Source organism: Asparagus officinalis, chromosome 2, assembly GCF_001876935.1.
Source record: "Asparagus officinalis chromosome 2, Aspof.V1, whole genome shotgun sequence".
NCBI lineage: Eukaryota > Viridiplantae > Streptophyta > Magnoliopsida > Asparagales > Asparagaceae > Asparagus > Asparagus officinalis.
In genome coordinates this window covers 35,179,295-35,200,025 of record NC_033795.1, presented here as the reverse complement: position 1 = coordinate 35,200,025, position 20,731 = coordinate 35,179,295, and the positions used below count along the sequence as shown (strand labels likewise).

At 42.0% G+C, this 20,731-nt stretch overlaps 1 pseudogene; it reads right to left on the bottom strand.

Annotated features, from left to right (window-relative positions):
• LOC109831049 lies at positions 19,826-20,517 on the bottom strand (annotated as a pseudogene).

The following is a 20,731-nucleotide window of genomic DNA, read 5'->3' as shown; positions in this document are numbered from 1 at the left end:
AGGGGATTTTGACTGTGGTCCTAACTGTAAGAAGGTTTGACCAAGTGGGTGTTTTGAGACAATCCTAACTGTAGGAAGGTTTGATCGCTCAATTTGTGGACCTCTCGTTCATTGGGGGAATCGAGAGGGGATTTTGACTGTGGTCCTAACTGTAAGAAGGTTTGACCAAGTGGGTGTTTTGAGACAATCCTAACTGTAGGAAGGTTTGATCGCTCAATTTGTGGACCTCTCGTTCATTGGGGGAATCGAGAGGGGATTTTGACTGTGGTCCTAACTGTAAGAAGGTTTGACCAAGTGGGTGTTTTGAGACAATCCTAACTGTAGGAAGGTTTGATCGCTCAATTTGTGGACCTCTCGTTCATTGGGGGAATCGAGAGGGGATTTTGACTGTGGTCCTAACTGTAAGAAGGTTTGACCAAGTGGGTGTTTTGAGACAATCCTAACTGTAGGAAGGTTTGATCGCTCAATTTGTGGACCTCTCGTTCATTGGGGGAATCGAGAGGGGATTTTGACTGTGGTCCTAACTGTAAGAAGGTTTGACCAAGTGGGTGTTTTGAGACAATCCTAACTGTAGGAAGGTTTGATCGCTCAATTTGTGGACCTCTCGTTCATTGGGGGAATCGAGAGGGGATTTTGACTGTGGTCCTAACTGTAAGAAGGTTTGACCAAGTGGGTGTTTTGAGACAATCCTAACTGTAGGAAGGTTTGATCGCTCAATTTGTGGACCTCTCGTTCATTGGGGGAATCGAGAGGGGATTTTGACTGTGGTCCTAACTGTAAGAAGGTTTGACCAAGTGGGTGTTTTGAGACAATCCTAACTGTAGGAAGGTTTGATCGCTCAATTTGTGGACCTCTCGTTCATTGGGGGAATCGAGAGGGGATTTTGACTGTGGTCCTAACTGTAAGAAGGTTTGACCAAGTGGGTGTTTTGAGACAATCCTAACTGTAGGAAGGTTTGATCGCTCAATTTGTGGACCTCTCGTTCATTGGGGGAATCGAGAGGGGATTTTGACTGTGGTCCTAACTGTAAGAAGGTTTGACCAAGTGGGTGTTTTGAGACAATCCTAACTGTAGGAAGGTTTGATCGCTCAATTTGTGGACCTCTCGTTCATTGGGGGAATCGAGAGGGGATTTTGACTGTGGTCCTAACTGTAAGAAGGTTTGACCAAGTGGGTGTTTTGAGACAATCCTAACTGTAGGAAGGTTTGATCGCTCAATTTGTGGACCTCTCGTTCATTGGGGGAATCGAGAGGGGATTTTGACTGTGGTCCTAACTGTAAGAAGGTTTGACCAAGTGGGTGTTTTGAGACAATCCTAACTGTAGGAAGGTTTGATCGCTCAATTTGTGGACCTCTCGTTCATTGGGGGAATCGAGAGGGGATTTTGACTGTGGTCCTAACTGTAAGAAGGTTTGACCAAGTGGGTGTTTTGAGACAATCCTAACTGTAGGAAGGTTTGATCGCTCAATTTGTGGACCTCTCGTTCATTGGGGGAATCGAGAGGGGATTTTGACTGTGGTCCTAACTGTAAGAAGGTTTGACCAAGTGGGTACTTTACGTCCAGACTCTAACAGAGAGAGTGTTGAGTGCATAGACATGGTGAGAATGGGAGTTCTTATTCATTACATTGCTGTGGTTTTGGGAACTTCCCGTTACATAAATCGTCCACCCCCAGTTTCGTCTGCGGAACTGGTTCGGACATTATTATCAGTTAACTAACCGGGTTATCCTTAAGAATATTAGCTTAATATTCTCCAGGAACTTCCCGTCAAAAGTGGGGAAACAGTTTAGACTCATATACCTATTGGAGTATCAGGGAGTAGTTTAACCTCTTATACCGGTCGGAGGATTGAGAAACAGTTTATACTCGTATACTCTTTGGAGTTTTGCCGTTCTCAATTGGCTTACCTTAGCGTTATGACGCCGGCTTCAACCAAGGTCTGAATGCTATTCTTGAGAGCAAAGCAATCCTTGGTGGGATGAACGACCCTCCTGTGGTATGCACAGTACTTTGGGTCCGTAGTGTTGTCAGCTTCCTCCTGATTTGTGATAGGTGGTAGCTTGATCTTGTTACCTTCAAGGAGGGATTCGAAGATGGCTGGAACGTCTTCGTCCTTGAAAGAGTACTCTCTTTGGAGTCTCGGACCCGAAGTTTTTTGCTGCTCTCTTTGGAGTCTCGGACCCGAAGTCTTTTGCTGCCTTCGGGATTGCTGTTGTGACGCTTGATTAGCACCACCAGTAGCTGCAGGTGTTTTGCCCTTACCACGAGAGGCGAAATTTGAGTCCAGCGGATTAACCGTCGGTTGGTTCCTCTCGGCCTTCTTCCTTCTAAGGAATCGCTCAGCCTGCTCCCCTCGGACCTTCAGATCCTTCCAAGTGTCAGACGGTGCTGTCCCCATTGCTTCCAACACGTCCAACGCAAGGTTGTTGTGGCAAGTTTGGAGGATGAATTCCTCTGTGATCGGGTCCCGGCAATTCATCGCCTTGTTCCGGAACCTTTTGACGAAGGTATCGACTAACTCTCCGTCCTTCTGCTTCTCATCGAGCAACGATCCGATAGATATCTCGGTGTCGTCGTCGAAGAAGTTGGCCAGGAACTTGGTCTCCATGTCATCCCAGCTGTTCACGCTTCCTGGCTTGAGGCGGCGGTACCAATCGAAGGCGGCTCCGCGAAGAGTGCCAACGAATGACCGCACCATCAGAGGCTCGTTGCCAGAAATAATACCCACGTGCGATTTGAAATAAATCAAATGCTGAGTGGGGGAACCCTTCCCATCGAACGACGTGAAGTTAATCAGACTAAACTTCGCCGGATAGGGGATCGATTCCCATTCTCGTGGGTATGGACAGGGAATGCCTGTTTTCTTCGTCTCTTGAGCGGAGATCAATGTGTTGATTTTGCTCTCAAGATCTTTGATCTTCAAGTCTTCACTTGTATCTTCGTTGGCATCCTCGTTACTACCCCCCACATTGACGGGAGGGTTGTGAGCTTCATCCCTATCCATGTGCTCCTTTTCCTGAACAACCTGGTTACGGTGACTTGGTTCACCTTGTTGGTTCCTGAATGCCTGGATTTGTTGCTCATGCATCTCTCTCATAGTCTGCATGGCCATCTGCATCTCAAACTTGAAACTTTCTTTCTGTTTAGCCAAAGCGTCTTCAAGCATTTTGGCCATTTCTTCCGCGCTTATCATAAATGACTCGCGAGGTTGTCCTTCGCTGGACACTGTATTGTCCGATGCGACAGCAGAGCAGGAATCCGATTCTTCATCTTCCGAAGGCAATCTTGTCCGAACCCTACCATAAGTTCCTCGTGCGATGGCTCCGGACTGCAGACGGGTTACACGCTGGGACGCTTCCAGAAACGATTTGAGATCAATTTGTGTCGATGTCTCTTTGCTGGTCATGTTGGCGGTGACCCTCGGAAATTCTCCGTCTTTAACCACCGTTCTTCTTTGCCAGAAACGCCTACACCTTGGTTTTGGCGTTTCGGTGCCGAACCTTTCGAACACTGAAATTCTCTCGGGGATTACCTTGATGCAGTTGCATTGAGACAGTACCCCTCGAATGAGCTTTGAACAAGGGCACTGAGTTTCCTGTTCTCGGGGACTCCTCTTTCTGGTTCTGTTCGTACCCCCAGCACGATAGTACAACTCATCATTTTGACAGTCGCAGTAACCTATCATGTATGGGCACGACTTCTCAGGTATAACATTATCACTATCAGATGATAATGTTTCCATCTGAGGGCGAATTGCCTTCCTTGGACTTTCAAGAGTCACGCGCCTTGAGACATGCCTTTTTGGGCGTGAATTCTCAGCGGGCTCTTGGACCTCAATGCGCAAATTAGCGCGCGCAGTTGCCTTGAGCTCCTTGTCATGTTGGAGGTGGCGGCGACCCCCAGCGTGTTGATTCGTTCGGGGTTTTCTTAGTGGGCCCAAACGTTCTTGGATCGGAGCTTTGCTTCGCTCATCGGGAATTGGACCGAGGCGCTCCAAGACTGGCTTTCTTCTTCGGGAGGATTCTGCATGATCTCCCGGAGTAGCTATGGGAATTCTCGGCGACTTAGCTGGGTTCGCCGGAGGTTGAATTTTGGTTGGAGGCTGCAGTTGCTGCTTTTGGGTCTGACCCGCCGCTTCAGACTTTGGCCTCCAAACTTTACGAGTTGGTGGCGGCTTCTTGGCCATTTCTTTTTGCAACTTCCGACGGGCTTCTTCGGCTTGAACCCGTGCCTGCGCTGATAGTGCGCGGCGTTTGCGGATGCGTTCTTCCAGCATCAAACGATTCCGTTTGACACGGATCCATTCCATCATTGGCGACTTGGAAGGGGCGCCGTTCATTTGTTGCTGAGGCTGTTTGCCTCTCTTGTTCTTCAGATCCGCGTTGTAGCGGACTCCGTCGGTGGACTCCATCGCTTTGGCGAATTGTTTGGCCAAGCGTTGGCGTTGCCTTTGGCGGGCTCTCTTTGAGAGAGTCACCGCTCCTTTGGTGACGGAGGAATTGGTTGGAACCAGCTTGATCTGGTTGGAGATTGGTGGAGCCTCATCTGACGCAACTTTGGCGTCAATCGAGATGAGGTCGTCGTTGGTAGCTTCAACTTCTTCGTACCAACGCACCTTTCTGTTGGAAGAGAACTTGGACTTCTTGGACTTGCGGGGGGAGGTCGATCTAGACGAGGATGAAAGGTACTCCTCGAACTTGGTCTGATCGAACTCGTATTCGACCTCCTCCACGACTGGGATCAAGATCCGCGGCTGCGACGCTCCGATCTCGGCAGCGAGATCGGTGGCTCCCACTGTGGTCGCCAGATTGTTCGCTGGAAAATTCGTGTCTTTCTTTGTTATTGATTCCATTGTCATCTTGAGTTACAACTTTTTGAGTTACAAAAGATCCGGTCTTTTTATAAGATCCGGTTACAACGAAAATCAAATAAAAATAAACAAAGATTACAACTTTTCTCCTTTTGTGTCGAACGAATCGCGAGCTCCTGTTTTGCGGTCGCTCGCTTTGTGGGTTCTTTGCCTGCGCCGGGGTTGTTTGCCGTGGACCACCGCGAGATCTAGATCCGGTCGGATCTACGCAGTACGACGGGTATTATTTCACCAAGGAAATAATAGCCGGGGAGGATTGTTTCACCAAGGAAACAATCGTCCAAGTCTCGGGATCTAAGACCAAGCTTAGATCCGGAGTATGCCTGCGTAGATCTGAGATCTGATCCTCTCGAACACCTGCCTTATTTGACGTTGATGATCGCCGAGCACCAGATCTGAAGGAGTGAGTCCCCGAAGTCCCAAAGTTTCAATCTTTTTTAAGTTCCGAGTCTCCAATCCAGCAGGGCTTCGCCTCTCTCCAAAATTTCCAACCTTCTCAAATGACAAGGGGGTGGCCTATTTATAGGCTCTCAGGACAGTGCCCGCAAAAAGAGAAACGTCGGCCACCGTCGGCCACTGTCGGCCACCTCGAGGTGGCCGGCACTGTGCCGAGCCACCTTGAGGTGGCTCGGCTCTTGGCCAAGCCACCCCAAGGTGGCTCGGCCTTGGCCGAGCCACCTTGAGGTGGCTCGGCTTGGGCCGAGCCACCTGAAGTTGGCTCGGCTTCGGCCGAGCCCCTCTAGGTGGTGGGTTTGGTGTTTTCCGCCTTGGTTCTATCTGTGATTTGGTTCTGTGGTTGATTTATCCAGACTTGATTCGTTGACCTGATTTGGCAGTAAATCCGGATCCTGATTAGGCAGTAAATCCACTTCTGAATCTGAGTCCGAAACCGATCTTGATTCGATCGTGATTCGTCCGAGTATGCCCTTGGTTGGATGACTCGTTGACTCTTCGAACACTTGGCTTGATCCCGCACGCGAATGGACGTATTCTGTTGCTTGCGTGCGATTAGTCAATCTCGTTGCCTCGTTGGTTTGTCGGTTTGTGCCGAGCTGAGCTAAGGGACCTATAAGCAATTTTATATGCCTACAGATACCCCCTCCAAAGTATTTCAGTCTCGTTCTTTTATAGAAGAGTCTGGAATACTTTGGATATGCTTGTCCCAACCTTCAGTCGGTGTAATGGGACCTTGGAATGACTTCCGTTCTTGATTCCTTCAATTCTCCAGGCTATTCGGTGCTTTGTCGAATGTCTGAAAGAGTTTCGGTGCTGCATTTATTGTCTGACCGTTGTCGGAATTTTGAACTTTGAAGTCGGTTCCTGATTTAGCTGACCATCGATTGTTGGCGTCGAGTCTTTATCTGCAACGCGTTGTCCGGCGTCTTATTGTTTGAGTTATCCTTAAGAATATTTATAGAAAACATTCTCCAGGAACTTCTCAAAAAATTAGGGAACAGTTTATACTCATATACCTTATTGGAGTATTTAAGAAGCAGTTTATACTCGTATACTTTTCGGAGTATTGATTCTTTCATTGCAACGCATTGACCGGCGTTGACCTAGGGTTACGCGTTGTCCGGCGTTGACCCTGGGGTTTTGACCGTCGTACGTTGACCTTTTGATCACAACGCGTTGACTGGCGTTGACCTAGGGTTACGCGTTGACCGGCGTTGACCCTAGGGTTTCGAACGTCGTACGTTGAATTTTTGCTCGCAACGCGTTGACTGGCGTTGACCTAGGGTTACGCGTTGACCGGCGTTAACCCTAGGGTCTCGAACGTCGTACGTTGAATTTTTTTGCTCGCAACGCGTTGACGCGTTGAATTTTTATAAATCCTTAGTATCCTAGTGGAAAGCAAAAGTTTTAGTGTTTCAAAAGGACCTCTGTCCGAGGCTTGCCAACGGCAAGCCGAGAATTATTTTGTTTTAATTTATCCCTCATAAGTTCTAGTGGGTCGTGGGCTGTGGGCTGAAGGTTGCATCGTAAGCTGCTTCACAGCATGAAGACGAGCTTCGCATTCGCACGATGGTGCGACCCTAGCACTCTCAAGATTAGACGATGCTCCCCTATTTGATGAGGTTCATCAATTTGACGAGACTCGTTTAGTTGACGAGGTTCTCCCATTCGACGAGGTTCGTCTTACTGACGAGGTTTGTCTAATTGTGAGACTCGTTTGATTGACCCGTTTAACAAGGTTCGCCTATCCGACGAGGTTCGTCTTACTGATGAGGTTCGTCTTATTTGCGAAACTCATTTGTTTGACGAGGTTCGTCGACGAGGTTCGTCTTACTGACGAGGTTTGTCTAATTTGCAAAACTCGTTTGTTTGGTGAGGTTCACCCGATCGACGAGGTTCGTCTGATTTACTGGAAGGTGCAACGTGACCTTCGCGTTCAGGTGTCACTGTATGCAGCAGTTACAATAGTATTTAAATCAATTGTTGTTACAATCATAATGATTTATAACAGTCACATTGAATGTAGGTGACTCTTGAGCTGGCCTTAGAGGCTTATAAACAGTGCCTCTTAGGGTAGCTCTTGGAGAGCTTTTGTATACACATGAAAATACATTGAGCAGTTGTGTTGTTGCTGGTGCAAAGCCTGTGCCCGAAGGAACTATTGAGCTGCTACTGCAGAGCCTGTGCCCGAAGGATTTTTTTCCTAAATCGAAAGGTTTAAGAGATCAAGGAGATCTTTGCCTTGACCAAAAGGTCTTATAGATCAAGAAGATCTTGACAATACTTGGTTGATGCACACTATTGTATTATACTACTGTTCCTGAAAATAGTTTGGCCTTGAGATCCTTGCACCGGAGTAGGCAAAATATTACTTTAAGCATAATATTTCACTGTTTGTGTTGGAAATTAATTTTATTGTGGAACTTATTTACAACGTTTATCGTTAAGGAGCCTTTTATAAGACTTTTCTTACACGAATAAAATAAAGAGACAATCTCCTAGAAACACACGTAGGATCGTGTATCAATCGCTGCTTGCGTGAGATCTTTGTCTGTATTGGTGACTCTTTGACCCGTGGACTACCAAGAATCAAATTTGGGTGATCTTGTTTCACAAAGGAAACAAGAACTGAAGTAAATATCTCAACAAAGTGAGATAAGTACTCTTCTCAAGATCAAACGAAGTCAAATATTAAGGAACGATGGAAACAGCCTCAGATCTCTCGAAAAAACTTCCTCTTTATATTGAAGTTCACTAAGATCTGATAGCCTCCCTCTGAAATTCATGAGTCTACCCTCCAATTCGATGGTACCTCGGTTCCAAGCTCTAATTTTCGATCCCCTGTGTATAATGGCCCTAAGCTTGTATTTATAGGCTCTGGATGCAGTATTTTAAGATAGAAATTAATGATTTAACCTTATCTTCAGTTAATAATGGCTTAACCATGTTTAGAGATGATCCTAAGGTAGTTAGGAAGGCAGTGGAATGATCAACTCCTGAGAAAATTATCGAAATGCTTGTTTTGGGCATCTGGGTGTGTGAGTCATCTCGAGGTGACTCAGCACTGTGCTAGTCACTTCAATATGACTCGCATATGTACGAGCCATGTTGTGGTGAATCACACATTGCGAGTCACCTCAATGTGACTCGTACACCCGCAGGTTACTTTTATGTGATGGTGAGACCTTGTTTTGGTCTTGTTCCGTCGTTTTGTCGTTTTGCGTATCTCGCTGATTCGTACGCTTCCCCAACTCGCTTCATACGCTTGTTTGCTTCTTCTTCACTTCATATGTTCATCTTCTTCGCTTCATCTGGAGCTGCGTGTGGGAACCTATAGGTAATATTTAACGCCTACAAGTACCCCCTTCAAAACGTGTTTCAGCCTTATTCTTTTTAGAGAAGGCTAGAATACTTCGGATATGATACGCCCAACCTTCAATTCATTGACTTCTTCAGCTTTCAGTCTATTTAGTATTTTATCAAATAGCTAAAATTCTTCTGGTACTGTATTTATCGTCTGACTGTCATCAATATCTTTAACTAAAATCGGTGTGTGGATTTCCGAATTAGCTCATGTCATAGAATCGATGTTGAACAGACCGTCTTTGTCGGGAGAACTATCCTTTGACCTAAAATTTTATCCTTTGCCTTATTTCGGTGAAATCATCGATGCGTTGACCAACATCGACCTTTGTTATGATGTGAATGTAATTGAGCCTTATTTTGGTGAAAATATCGACGTGTTGATCGGCGTTGACTCTTATTGCAACGCTTTGACCGGCGTTGACTTTCATTGCAACTCGTTGATTCTCATTGCAACGCATTGATCGACATTGACTTTTATTGCAACGTTGATTCTTATTGCAACGCGTTGATCAATGTTGACTTTTATCATCACGCGTTGACTGGTGTTGACTCTCATTACAATGTGTTGACTGACATTAACACAGTTTATACTCATATATTAACTAGAGTCTACACAGTTTAAGCTCTTAAGGCATTGGAGTATGGACAATCAGTTTATACTCGTGTACTCCTTGGAATTTTGAGAATTAGTTTAACCTCATATACTCGTTGGAGGTTCAAGGAGATGTAGTTTATACCCGTATACTCATCGAAGTATGAAAATGGGTCCTGAATACATCGAAAACAGGCGAAAGCTAGTGAAAAGTACTACAAAACATCCCCCTTACTTCAACTTTGATTGAATTAAGTCTCTAGACTTTGGTCAAAACATCCCCCTAACTGGGTTTGATCGTGGGTTGGTCTTCGCTCCGAGGGCTTCTCCTCTCCTTGATTCCTCTCTAAATCCAGGTAAGATTCATCCCCCTTACTTCAACTTTGATTGAATTAAGTCTCTAGACTTTGGTTCTTCAGGAAATTAGGAACCCTAACCCTTGAAAGCTAGTGAAAAGCTACGATGTTAAATACGTAGACTTGGTCGTTTTTACGGAAACGGACCACTCGACAACATGCGTTAGATGCATACTTAATTTGGGATCGAGATAAAGTCCCTCATGCGTGAAGGGCATGAATTTTGGATGTTGAAAGATTGTGTCTTCTCTTAGGACAAAGACGAACCCGGTGCTGGAGAGGAAGAATTTTATATTATGTCTACAGGTGTTCTCTTGGGACAAAGGAGAATCCGATGCTAGAGAGGAAGAATTATATATTCTATCTCCTACTAAAAAAGAAATTCAAAGTGGGATCTCCACTTCGAGAATCCTAGAAGGTGAAACTAAGAGTGGGATCTCCACTCTGAGAATCGAAAAGATCCGGATAACCCTAACTTTTATAAGATTGGTTACCCAAGATGAATTTGAATCTCTCGTTTATCGAGATGAAATTCTAACTTTGGCCATAACTATAGAAATGTTTGACTAAAGAGGAATAGATAAAAGCCTTTCGTTTATCGAAAAGGAGTTATGATTATGGTCCTAACCATTTAATAGTTTGACCAAGTGAGGGTTTGAGACGATCCTAACTTTTATAGGTTTGATCTCTCAATTTGAAAGTGGACCTCTCATTCATGGAAGGAATTGAGAGAGGATTTTGGCTCTGGTCCTAGCTGTAGGAATGTTTGACCAAACAAGCAGTAGGAATGAGGTACAAATAATAGTGGGAATGTTGATTTGTAAAAATCACTCGGTGGTGATTTTCAGTGTTAAGTGACCAGGACTTAACATGAAAAAATGTATGATAATTGCCAAGGATCAACAAATCGAACTTTTGAGTGTAGTGTTAGGACTCTAACAACGAGAATGTTAAGTGCAGAAACACAGTAGGAGTTTGGATAGACTCAGCAAAAAAGAATTTTAGTTGACCCACCATCAATTGATTTGATCGGTGAGTGACTTTGTGGTAGAGGACCTTGAATCATCAAGCACTCCATAATTACACAATGGGAGTTTCGTGTGGGAAGATTGACGGGAAGATTGACCCGATAAAGTCATTGAATCTCATCTCGACTAAAGTGTGCTCAGAAAATCACAGTGGGAGGGTTTTAATCATCTTGGAAATGATTAAATAGCCACAGTGGGAGGTTCTTAATCAATTTTTATTTAAGAATGAATTATTCGGATGATTGGTCTTCTTCTTGAATAATCAGCTGATCTCGGGTTATCCTTAAGAATACCATGCATAGCATTCTCTAGGAACTTCCCATTAAATAGGTTATCCCGAACGTACTAGGGATAATACTTTTTTAGGAACTTTCTATTTATTGGCATCATAAACTTGTCACTGTTTTAGGAACTTTCTATTTATTGGCATCATAAGCTTGTCACTGTTTTAGGTGATTAAGCGATATGCGCCATTTGAGTAGACTATCTCTATCACAAATAGTCCTTCCCATTTGGGTTGGAATTTGCCCTTCTTTTTAGAATTGAGTATCTTCGGTCGCCAGACAACAAAAACTAAGTCTCCTTTCTTGAAACTCCATTGTTGGACTTTCTTGTCAAAAGCCTTGGAAATTCTGACTTGGTAGAACTCAATTTGCTGCTGAGCTTCCAAGTGCTTTTTATCCAACATCTCAAGTTCTTCAAGATGTTTCTGATGTTATTCCTCCATTTTCATCCCCATTGTGAGAGCAATGCGAATGGATGAAATTTAGATTTCTAGAGGAAGGATAGCTTCGCATCCGTATACTAGAGAATACAGAGTTGTTCCGATAGGCGTGCGAACTGTGGTACGATATGCCCAGAGAGCTTCTTCCAGTTTGTCGTCCCAGTCTCATTTATTGGTTTTCATGAGCTTCGATAGAATATTAATAATGGTTTTGTTGAAAACTTTAGTTAATCCGTTTGTAGTGGGATTGTATGCCGTCCACGAGATGTCTTGAATTCTAAAATTTCCACAGAATTTGATGAAGGCGTTGCTGATGAACTGAGGGCTATTGTCATGCAAGATTTGTCTTGGAACATCGTATCGTTAGATATTGTGGTGTTTGATAAATTTAACAATGTCGCTCGTTTTTACCTCCTTGAGTAGGATTGCTTCAGCCCACTTTAAGAAGTAATCAGTGATTGCCAAAATAAACCGGTCACCTTTGGAATGGTGGAAAAATAGTTTGTGTGTATTTGACATGTTGTGGCCGAATGGTGCAAGTATTCTAGGGGTTGGTGCATATAGTTTGTGTGTATTTGACATGCACGGCACCGTCGGGCGTACTCAACTGCATCCTTGACCATGGTTGGCTAATAATATCCTATCCTTCTGAGACGATCGTAGAGTTTAGGACCGGGTTAGTGCACAAAATAAGTTCCGTCTTGCGCTTCTTTAAGAGCCTCTTCCGCCTCTTTGGTTGAAAGACATTGGAGTAGCAGATCATCGTATGCGTGATGATACAGTGTCTGGGTCGCCATGTTATAATAGAACCTCGGTGCTCTTCATCAGAATGAGTCTCTTAATTTTAGGCTTCTGGTAAAATACAGTGCAAGACATAATTAATAATGGGGAAACGTCAATTTCGAGGCTCGAGTTCAATTCTAGTTGAATGCGCCTCTTTGATGTCCAGGGCGTAGTCTGTACTAAGAGTTGGTGAGTTCTCATAGTAACCAATTGTTCTGTCTCGGGAGGCTATGCCAGACATACTACTAATGCCGCCAGTGCATCTACATATGCATTATGGAGACGTGGAATATACTTAATGAAGAAGTTTTCGAACGAGTCTGTCATCTCAATAGCCGCCTAGTGGTATAGAATCAGGTCTTGATTTCTGACTTCGTATTCTCCACGAACATGGTTGACTATCAGTTGAGAATCACCAAAAGCTTCAGGATACTCAACCCCCAGCTCTTTGGCGAAACTGAGTCCAATGAGTAGTGCATTGTATTTGGCTATATTGTTGGAACATGACTCGATCAGTGAATAGGCTCGAGGCATTACATATTTCTCTAGGGAATCTAGTACGACTCTGACTCCTGAGGATATTTTGGAGTATCCGGGAGCATTCGCCACATTGGTTACTCGGGAACCACCATCGAAGTATAATTGCCACACCTACTGATGCGAGGTAGTATTGACTTTGTGGATTTCATTCTGCATATCTTCATATAATTCGGCTGTATCTTTTATAGAGTTAACCGCTAGGAGATCGTAAATTACTTGTCCTTTGACAGACTTCTATTGCTTGAAGTGCAGATTATATTACGACAAGAATAGAGCCCATCTCGCTAACTACCAATTTATGAAAGCCGGTTGCATCATGAATACTCGGACTGGGTTAACATTGGAAATGATGTAGATCGTCTGTTCAACCAGGTAGTGTCGCATTTTTTGAACAACGAACACCAGGGTGAGACACTCCTTCTCAATCATCGGATATCATAATTTTGCACCTACCAGAGTCCGACTTAGATAATATATTTCCCGTTTGTGACCATTGTCATCGTCTTGTGTGATTAACATACTTAACGAGTAGTTCGTCGCTTTGATGTAAATCAAGAATGATTTACCTAAATTCAGTGCAACGAGGACAGGAGGATTCGTCAGGTATGCTTTGATATATTTGAAGGCTTTTTGACAGGCGTCGTCCTAAATAAATGACACGCCCTTCTTTGTGAGCTTAGAGAATGGTTGGCATTTTCCGGATAGGTTCGAGATGAACCGGCGGATGTAAGCCAGTCACCCTTACAACCCTCTGAGTTCTTTGAGATTCCGTAGTGGTTGCAATTCATGTATCGCCTTCACATTAAAGGGATCAATATGGATACCCTTTGTGGTGATGATGAATCTGAGGAATTTATCGCTGGACATTCCTCGGAAGGACTCGGTAAGGTTCATCTTCAATTGGTCACTCCGCATAAGATCGAACATCATCCTCAAATCTTTAATGTGGTCGTCTTTGTGGTAACTTTTCATGACCAAGTCATCAACATAGCACTCGATGGTCTTCCATAGGTGTTCCTAAAAAATCTTCGTTATTGCTTGTTGGTATGTGGCGCCCGTGTTCTTCAAGCCGAAAGGCATGACTATGTAGCAGAAGATGTCGAGCGGTGTTCTGAATGTGGTATACTTTTCATCATCTGGGTACATCTTGATTTGATTGTTACCTAAAAATCCGTTCATGAAGGACATCCTCTCGAACCCATATGTGTTGTCAATGATAACATCCATGATCACATCCGTGATCGAAAGAGGAAAATCGTCCTTTGGGCAAGCGGTGTTCAGGTCTCTAAATTCGATACAGATCCTGATTTTCCCATTCTTTTTAAGGACCGATATAATAATTTCTAGATAGTCAGGATGTTGCTCTTCCCTAATAAAACCCGAGTTGATCAGCTTTTTAATTTTAGACTCGATCACTTCCATAATTTGCGGACAAAACCATCTTTACTATTGCTTGACTGGTTTGGCATCCGGTTTGATTTTAGACGATGCATCGCCACGTTTGGATCAAGTCCTGGCATATCTTTATAATTCTAGGCGAAAACATCTATATATTCTCTAATGAGGAAAATCAACTCTTTCTTCTCATCTGGTGGAAGACTATCACTGACGAATATGGGCTTCGGATTTGATTCATCGTCCATATTCACCTGGACCATTTTGTCTTCGGTGGGAGGTTCTCTTTGTTCAAATCTATCGCCATATTAGATATTCAGGTGATGGATCCAAGGGTCTTCCTAAGTTGGTAATTGATCATCTTTCTCTACTGTAGTGGGATCGACCGTGGCCATATCCGACATTAGGCCTTTGAACATTTCTCTAAGGCTGACGTCGGAGTCCCAATTTGAAGAATCGGATGAGTATTCATCCTTACTCGCTAATCTGTCAGTGACTTGCCATCAACATTCGTCATCGAATGAAGAGACATAGCCTAGACCCTTTTTATAGCCATAATAGTTGTCGGGTTTTCCTTTCGGTACATAGGCCGGACGAGGTGGAACTCGTGGACCTCGACCAAAATAAAGACCTTCTTCAAGTGCGAAGTTGTATCCCTATTTCTTCATGAAGTTATGCACTTGTTAACTGTATCTGAATAAGTGAGGACTGGGTCTCTAATCGTCACTATCTCCCTTTGAGAAAGGATCTAATGATGGAAAATCTCCCATTTGCCAAAAATTAACTCCTTTTCACCCCTTGCCTTAGCAGGAAGGAATGACAAGGGCTGTTCCAAATGAGTCTTAGATACACTTCTTCATCATACAAGATAATCGAAGTGTCATACAAGATAATCGTCACTATTTCAGGGTTATCAAACAACATTTGTATTATATCATCAAGACAAGGTGAATACTCTAAATTGTCATTTATTGCTTCTTTAGCAAGTTGCCAATTATAGCTTCCATCTGACAATTCACCATCATCAAGATTGATTACAAAACGTACAATGTCATTTAGTACAAAACTTCCATTGTAATCAAGGCTAGCGTCGGTATCAGTTTCTTCTTCGTTGTCCGTGCCTTGGACCGATGATTCAGTATCAGATTCAACACCGTACAGAAGGGAGTTAGTAAAGTAGTTTTCCAATCCCTTGAATGTTTACTTATCTACAACCACCGTCTTGACCATATTATTCGTATCCACATATTTTAGGTACTGATGGAGAGTGGAAGGAACTATAATATTATTATGGATCTAGGGTCGACCCAATAGTAAATTATGGGAGATCTCTGCATCAATCACATAGCACATGACTTCAGATCTCAAATCTCCAAGTTGGTACTTCACTCGGATTTTATCTAATGGCCTGGACCCACTGGTATTGAATCTATAGATAACAGTGCCTGTCGAAGCTAACTTGCTGGCAGGGATTCCGAGATTGTACATCAATCGGAGTGGCATGATGTTGACAGCAGAACCTGGATTAACTTGGATCCGGTTGACAACACTGGAATCGATGTATTCAGTGAAATACAAAGGCTTGTCATGCTTTGAGTTCCTCGTTTATATGTCCTCTTTAGTAAATGTGATATAAGGGAACAGCTTGGCTGCCAAATCGTAATGTTGAACTGGTAGCTCTGGCTCTTCGGGGGTTGGCTTGATGTGAGTGAAGAATACATCAGAATCATCCAAGGCTTCTTGTAGAGACTCTCTAGTGTCTTTAGAAAGATGCAGACTCGGTACTGTACGAGTCACTTCAATGTTACTCGCACACGTGTGAGCCACATTGAGGTGACTCGCCATGTGCGAGTCACCTTAATGTGACCCGCACACCAGCGGGTCACTTCTATGTGACTCACAAGTGGCGAAGCCTTGTTTTGGTCTTTGTTTAGTGGGAACATTAAAAGAAGATAATTTAGAATTGAATTTATATTATTCTCTTTAACAGACTCAAAAAAATTAATTACAATTCTCTCGATACAACTTCTCTCTAATAGACTTAGAAAAGAAATTATAAATCTTCTCGATCGGTTTTCCGATTTACAAAAGAGAGAAGGGTCAACTGAGATCCTTTCTTTTGTTTAACCTAGGGTCTTCATAGCAGCTATGAGATGTCTCACTCGAAGCTCGTGTCAAGTTTGCTTCTCATTGACGATTTGAACGCTTCACTTCATGGAACATTGTCTTCGCCTCTTGACTCGAAGTCTTGGATGAACTTACGTAGAAAAATTGAAACTCTTAACGAGTTAGGGAACTTTGAGTGAGTTTTAAACTCTGTAGTAGAGTTGATTTGAACCGAAAATCGGTTATAAGCCAAGATTAAGCTCTAAGGATCTCTTTTGCCAAAGAATGCTTCACAAGTAAATGCTGATCTCAAGCTCTTTTATGATTTGCCCAAAAGATCTTCTAAGATAAAAAAACCAGCCCCTAAATCAGTTGAGTTTGTTGAGATTTATAGGGGAATTAATGTTAGACCCTAGAGGGGGGTGATTAGGGCCTTATGCTAATCTAATCCGATTAAATACCAATTAAAACTAATTAACAAGTTATCCTAGCAAGTATGAAATGCAACAAGATATGTAAGCTAGGATAAACAATATGAACAATGAGATATATCCTATATGATGAATATATATATATATATAAAATCCACTATCAACCGGGTTTTCTACGTTCACCCGAATAACGTTTACACCTCACACTCGGTTTTCTAGCTAACCGAAAACTTTACAATCAACACACTATTGTAATCCCACTCTACACCCACTAAGTGTTAGACCTAGCCGTGTCTCCCTCAAGTGCTCGGTCACAACCTCTCCCTAGGCACGTCAACCGACGCCACTCCTCTTGGGATGATCCCCGACTCTCACCACACACTCCTCACTCGGTGTACAAGTGTATTACAAAGTGAATCTCACAATAAGCACAATTTAACAAATGATTGTTCTCTCTAACAAGGTGAGAACTCAATTAGTCTCAACTCAATGTCACACTATCCCATAACCTAATTATATAATGTATACAAATACAATAAGCTCAATGGTTGTGTGTGTAACAATGAGATAATATAATCAAATCTAAACTCAATATAAAAAACTAGCTTTAAAGAATGATAATCAAATAACTAAGCAAATGTAAAGCTAGATAGAGTTTAGAAAACTTCTCCAATAGATGACAAGATGGAGAGATGGAGATTGGAGCCCAAACAAGAAGATGATCTCCTCCACTTGTGAAAACTTCTTCATAAACCAAAACAAACACTAACACACTTAAACCCTTGTTTAAAACTCTTTAAACTTGTTTAAAACATTTCTTAAGTGCCCTTAGAAGTATGAGGGCATGGAGTATATATAGGCTCATGAAACAAGCCCAAAAACCCAAGAAAACCAAGCAAAATGATAAAATAACGGATATATATAAATCTGGAAAATATAGCCGTTAGCTACAGTAACCAACCTCCAGAGACATTTCCGGTTGTCCGGTCCGGTCGACCGGAGTACTGTAGCAGTGCGCAGCTGTTTTATAAAATCAATTTAAAATAGTAAATTAACTCCAAAAATTATGAAATTTTGTAGAAATGTTCTAGACATGTAGAATAACATGTCAGAGAAATAATTTCTGAAAAATATTTTTCCAGTTGAGAGAAATAAATATTTTAACACAAATTACAGTTTCTGAAAAACTGTTAACATATACGATTTTGTAAAATCAATTAGGCACAGTAAATCAACTCTAAAAATAGTAAAGTTTTGAGGAAAGTTTCTAAACATGTAGATAAACATGTCAAAGAAAGAATTTCTTGAATATCACTTCCCATTTATGAAAACTCATCTGTTTTGTAAAACATGCACGAACATGCACGAATGAAAAACATGATTTTGTAAATTCCATTAAACATAACAAATCAATTCCAAACTTGATGAAACTTTGTGAAATGTTTGTAAACATGAAAAAAAACATGTTAGAAAAAGAATTTCTCAATTTGCATTTATAATTTGTAAAAAAACACTGTATTCTGCAAAAGCACTAAAAGACGTATATATGAAAAACATGTGATTGTTATTTTTGACTCAAAACAAGTTTTGAAAACTTATGGAATATTTATATGGACATAATAAAAGTTGTTTATGATGTAAATATAGTCCAAAACTTATTTTGCATAAAAACACTTATAGTTACGAAAATCACAAATATATATGTGTGTGTATGTTTGAGCTTATAGAATTAACACACATAATATAAACCTATACTAAATATACCCAAGCTTGATGAAGGTCTTCAATGATCATGACTTGGTAAACTTTGCGGAAGAAGCTTGTAATTAGATCTTTAACTTGAATTAACGTTGCTTCACTCTATAAATCCACCAACCTCCATTTGATATGATCGTTAAGGCTCGATTCCATCCATCCTCCAACTACGTTGTTTGTCTACAATACATAAGAATGTACAAACACTAGACAAACAACATTAGTAGTAAATTGTTTGTAAATCATCATCAAAACAAGAAGTCCAACAATTAAGGGGTGTAACTGCCCCTTTAATCCGCTCCTAAGTAGGCGAAAATCCCTCAAATCATAGGGAAAAATGATTTTGAAAACGTCCAGCTCGTTTGAATGAGTCATACGCATAGACTGTGTTCTGGAATGGAATCTGCATTTGAACGCAATATTTGCAAACTGCACTAGCGGCTTTTGGAAACTGTGTTGGGTAGCAGATAAAAACTGTATTGGCAGCAGTTAGGAGCTACGTTTGGCAGCAGATGAAAGCTATATTGGCAACATTTAGGAGCTGTGTTTGGCAGCGGATGAAAGCTATGTTGGTAGCAGTTAGAAGCTATGTTGGTAGTATTTAAGAGCTACGTTTGGCAGCAGATGGAAGTTATGTTGGCAATAGTTAGAAGCTGCATTGGCAGCATTTAAGATCTGTGTTTGAAAGCGGATGGAAGCTTAGTTGGCATCGCTTTGACTCTGGAACGAGCCTACTTGCGTTTTTATTTCTGGAATGTAAAGATGAGCTCTGCATCTTGGACTAAAGAGATCGTTGACTTGTAATCTCTTTCGTCAGAGCAGTACAAAGATTATTGTTTTGTAATCTTTGCTTTAGTTAGAGTCGTCAGATTGTAACTCTCCCTGTTGATTGTGAAAATTGCTGAATCAGAGTTTTCATCGATTACCGTGAATGTCGCCGAATTATAACCTTTCTCGATCTACGTGAAAATTTTTTAATTGTAGTCTTTACTTGTTGATTTGATTGTAACCTTCATTGTTGAGTTATTGATACGGAAGTCATCGGGTTGTAACTTTTATCATTGGTGTTTGATGGGGATCTGCCATTTGCCGTAATTTTTAGACAGTCTACAGAACCCCCACCAAAGTTTTTAAAAGTTCACGGTTAATTGGAACGAATTTTTAGAATACTTTGGTTCCCTAAATTGATCTGAGATTTGTTATTGAATAGTGGTTCACTATATCTGTTTTAAGGACATCATGAACTTGGTTATGGAAATTTGCTATATGTCGTAGTTCTGCTTCATGTATTTAGTTAACTTCCTTGAGATCTTCTTTGGTAAAGATTAAACTCACACTCCTAGCGAGCGCGTAGAAGTAGTTAAGGTAGTTCTGATCTCCTTAAACCAAACAAGACAACTTTTGTATCTTGATGATAATGAACTTAGTCAAACAAACTAAAGCTTAAGTCATCATCATTAGGTCCATTAGTAGGAAAAACAACATTCTCAACCAATACAACAGGGACGATAGCAACAACGAATTTGCTTGGATCCTTGAGATACTTCTTCAACTTGTATGAAGGTGTATTCAGTGTCAACAACACCAGCAAAAAGATTCTTGTAAGTATTGATGAGCACCAAAGGCGCAGCCCAAATTTGACTAAATTTATCCTTATAGGTATTGATGAACACCCAAGGTGCAGCTGCAAGAGTTGGATAAGAAAGAGCTAAGGACAACGAAGCAACCATAGAAATACCAGCTGTAAACTTGTCAACGAGGTTATCTTCAGTAAGGTTGAGCACCTCTGGGCTGAAGATAAATCCATTGTCATAGACAGAGAGAACCACAAGCCCTTATAAGAAGGACCTTATCCCAAGTTTGGCAAGGAGGACAGCCTTAGAGGAACATACTTTATCTCCTTTCTTGATCAGCTCAGCTAGGGTAATGATTTTAATAATATCCTTGTTAATTTTGGTTGGAATGTTAAGCTATTTGAAAGGACGAGTTGCGTGAAGGATCCAGCTCGATAGTGTTAGTGATATCAATTACAACTTGTCTGTACTCATCTAAGATGCTGTATAGCTTCTTGTTGTAAATTAGTTTCTTCTCAACTTTCGTCTCATTGATGGCCATTGCTAGCTTTTCTATATAGCAATCTTAATGGCAGTGGAAGCTCGTCGTGAGGGTTAATTTGAAAGCTGAAATGCGATATTGGTCCTTTACATTTGAAACTTAAAACGCAGGGTTACACCTTACGTTCAGAAAACAGAAACGCGGGATTAAAGCTTGATATTTGGAGGCTGAAAATAGGGTTACACCTTGTGTTTGGGAAGCTGAAATGCAGGAT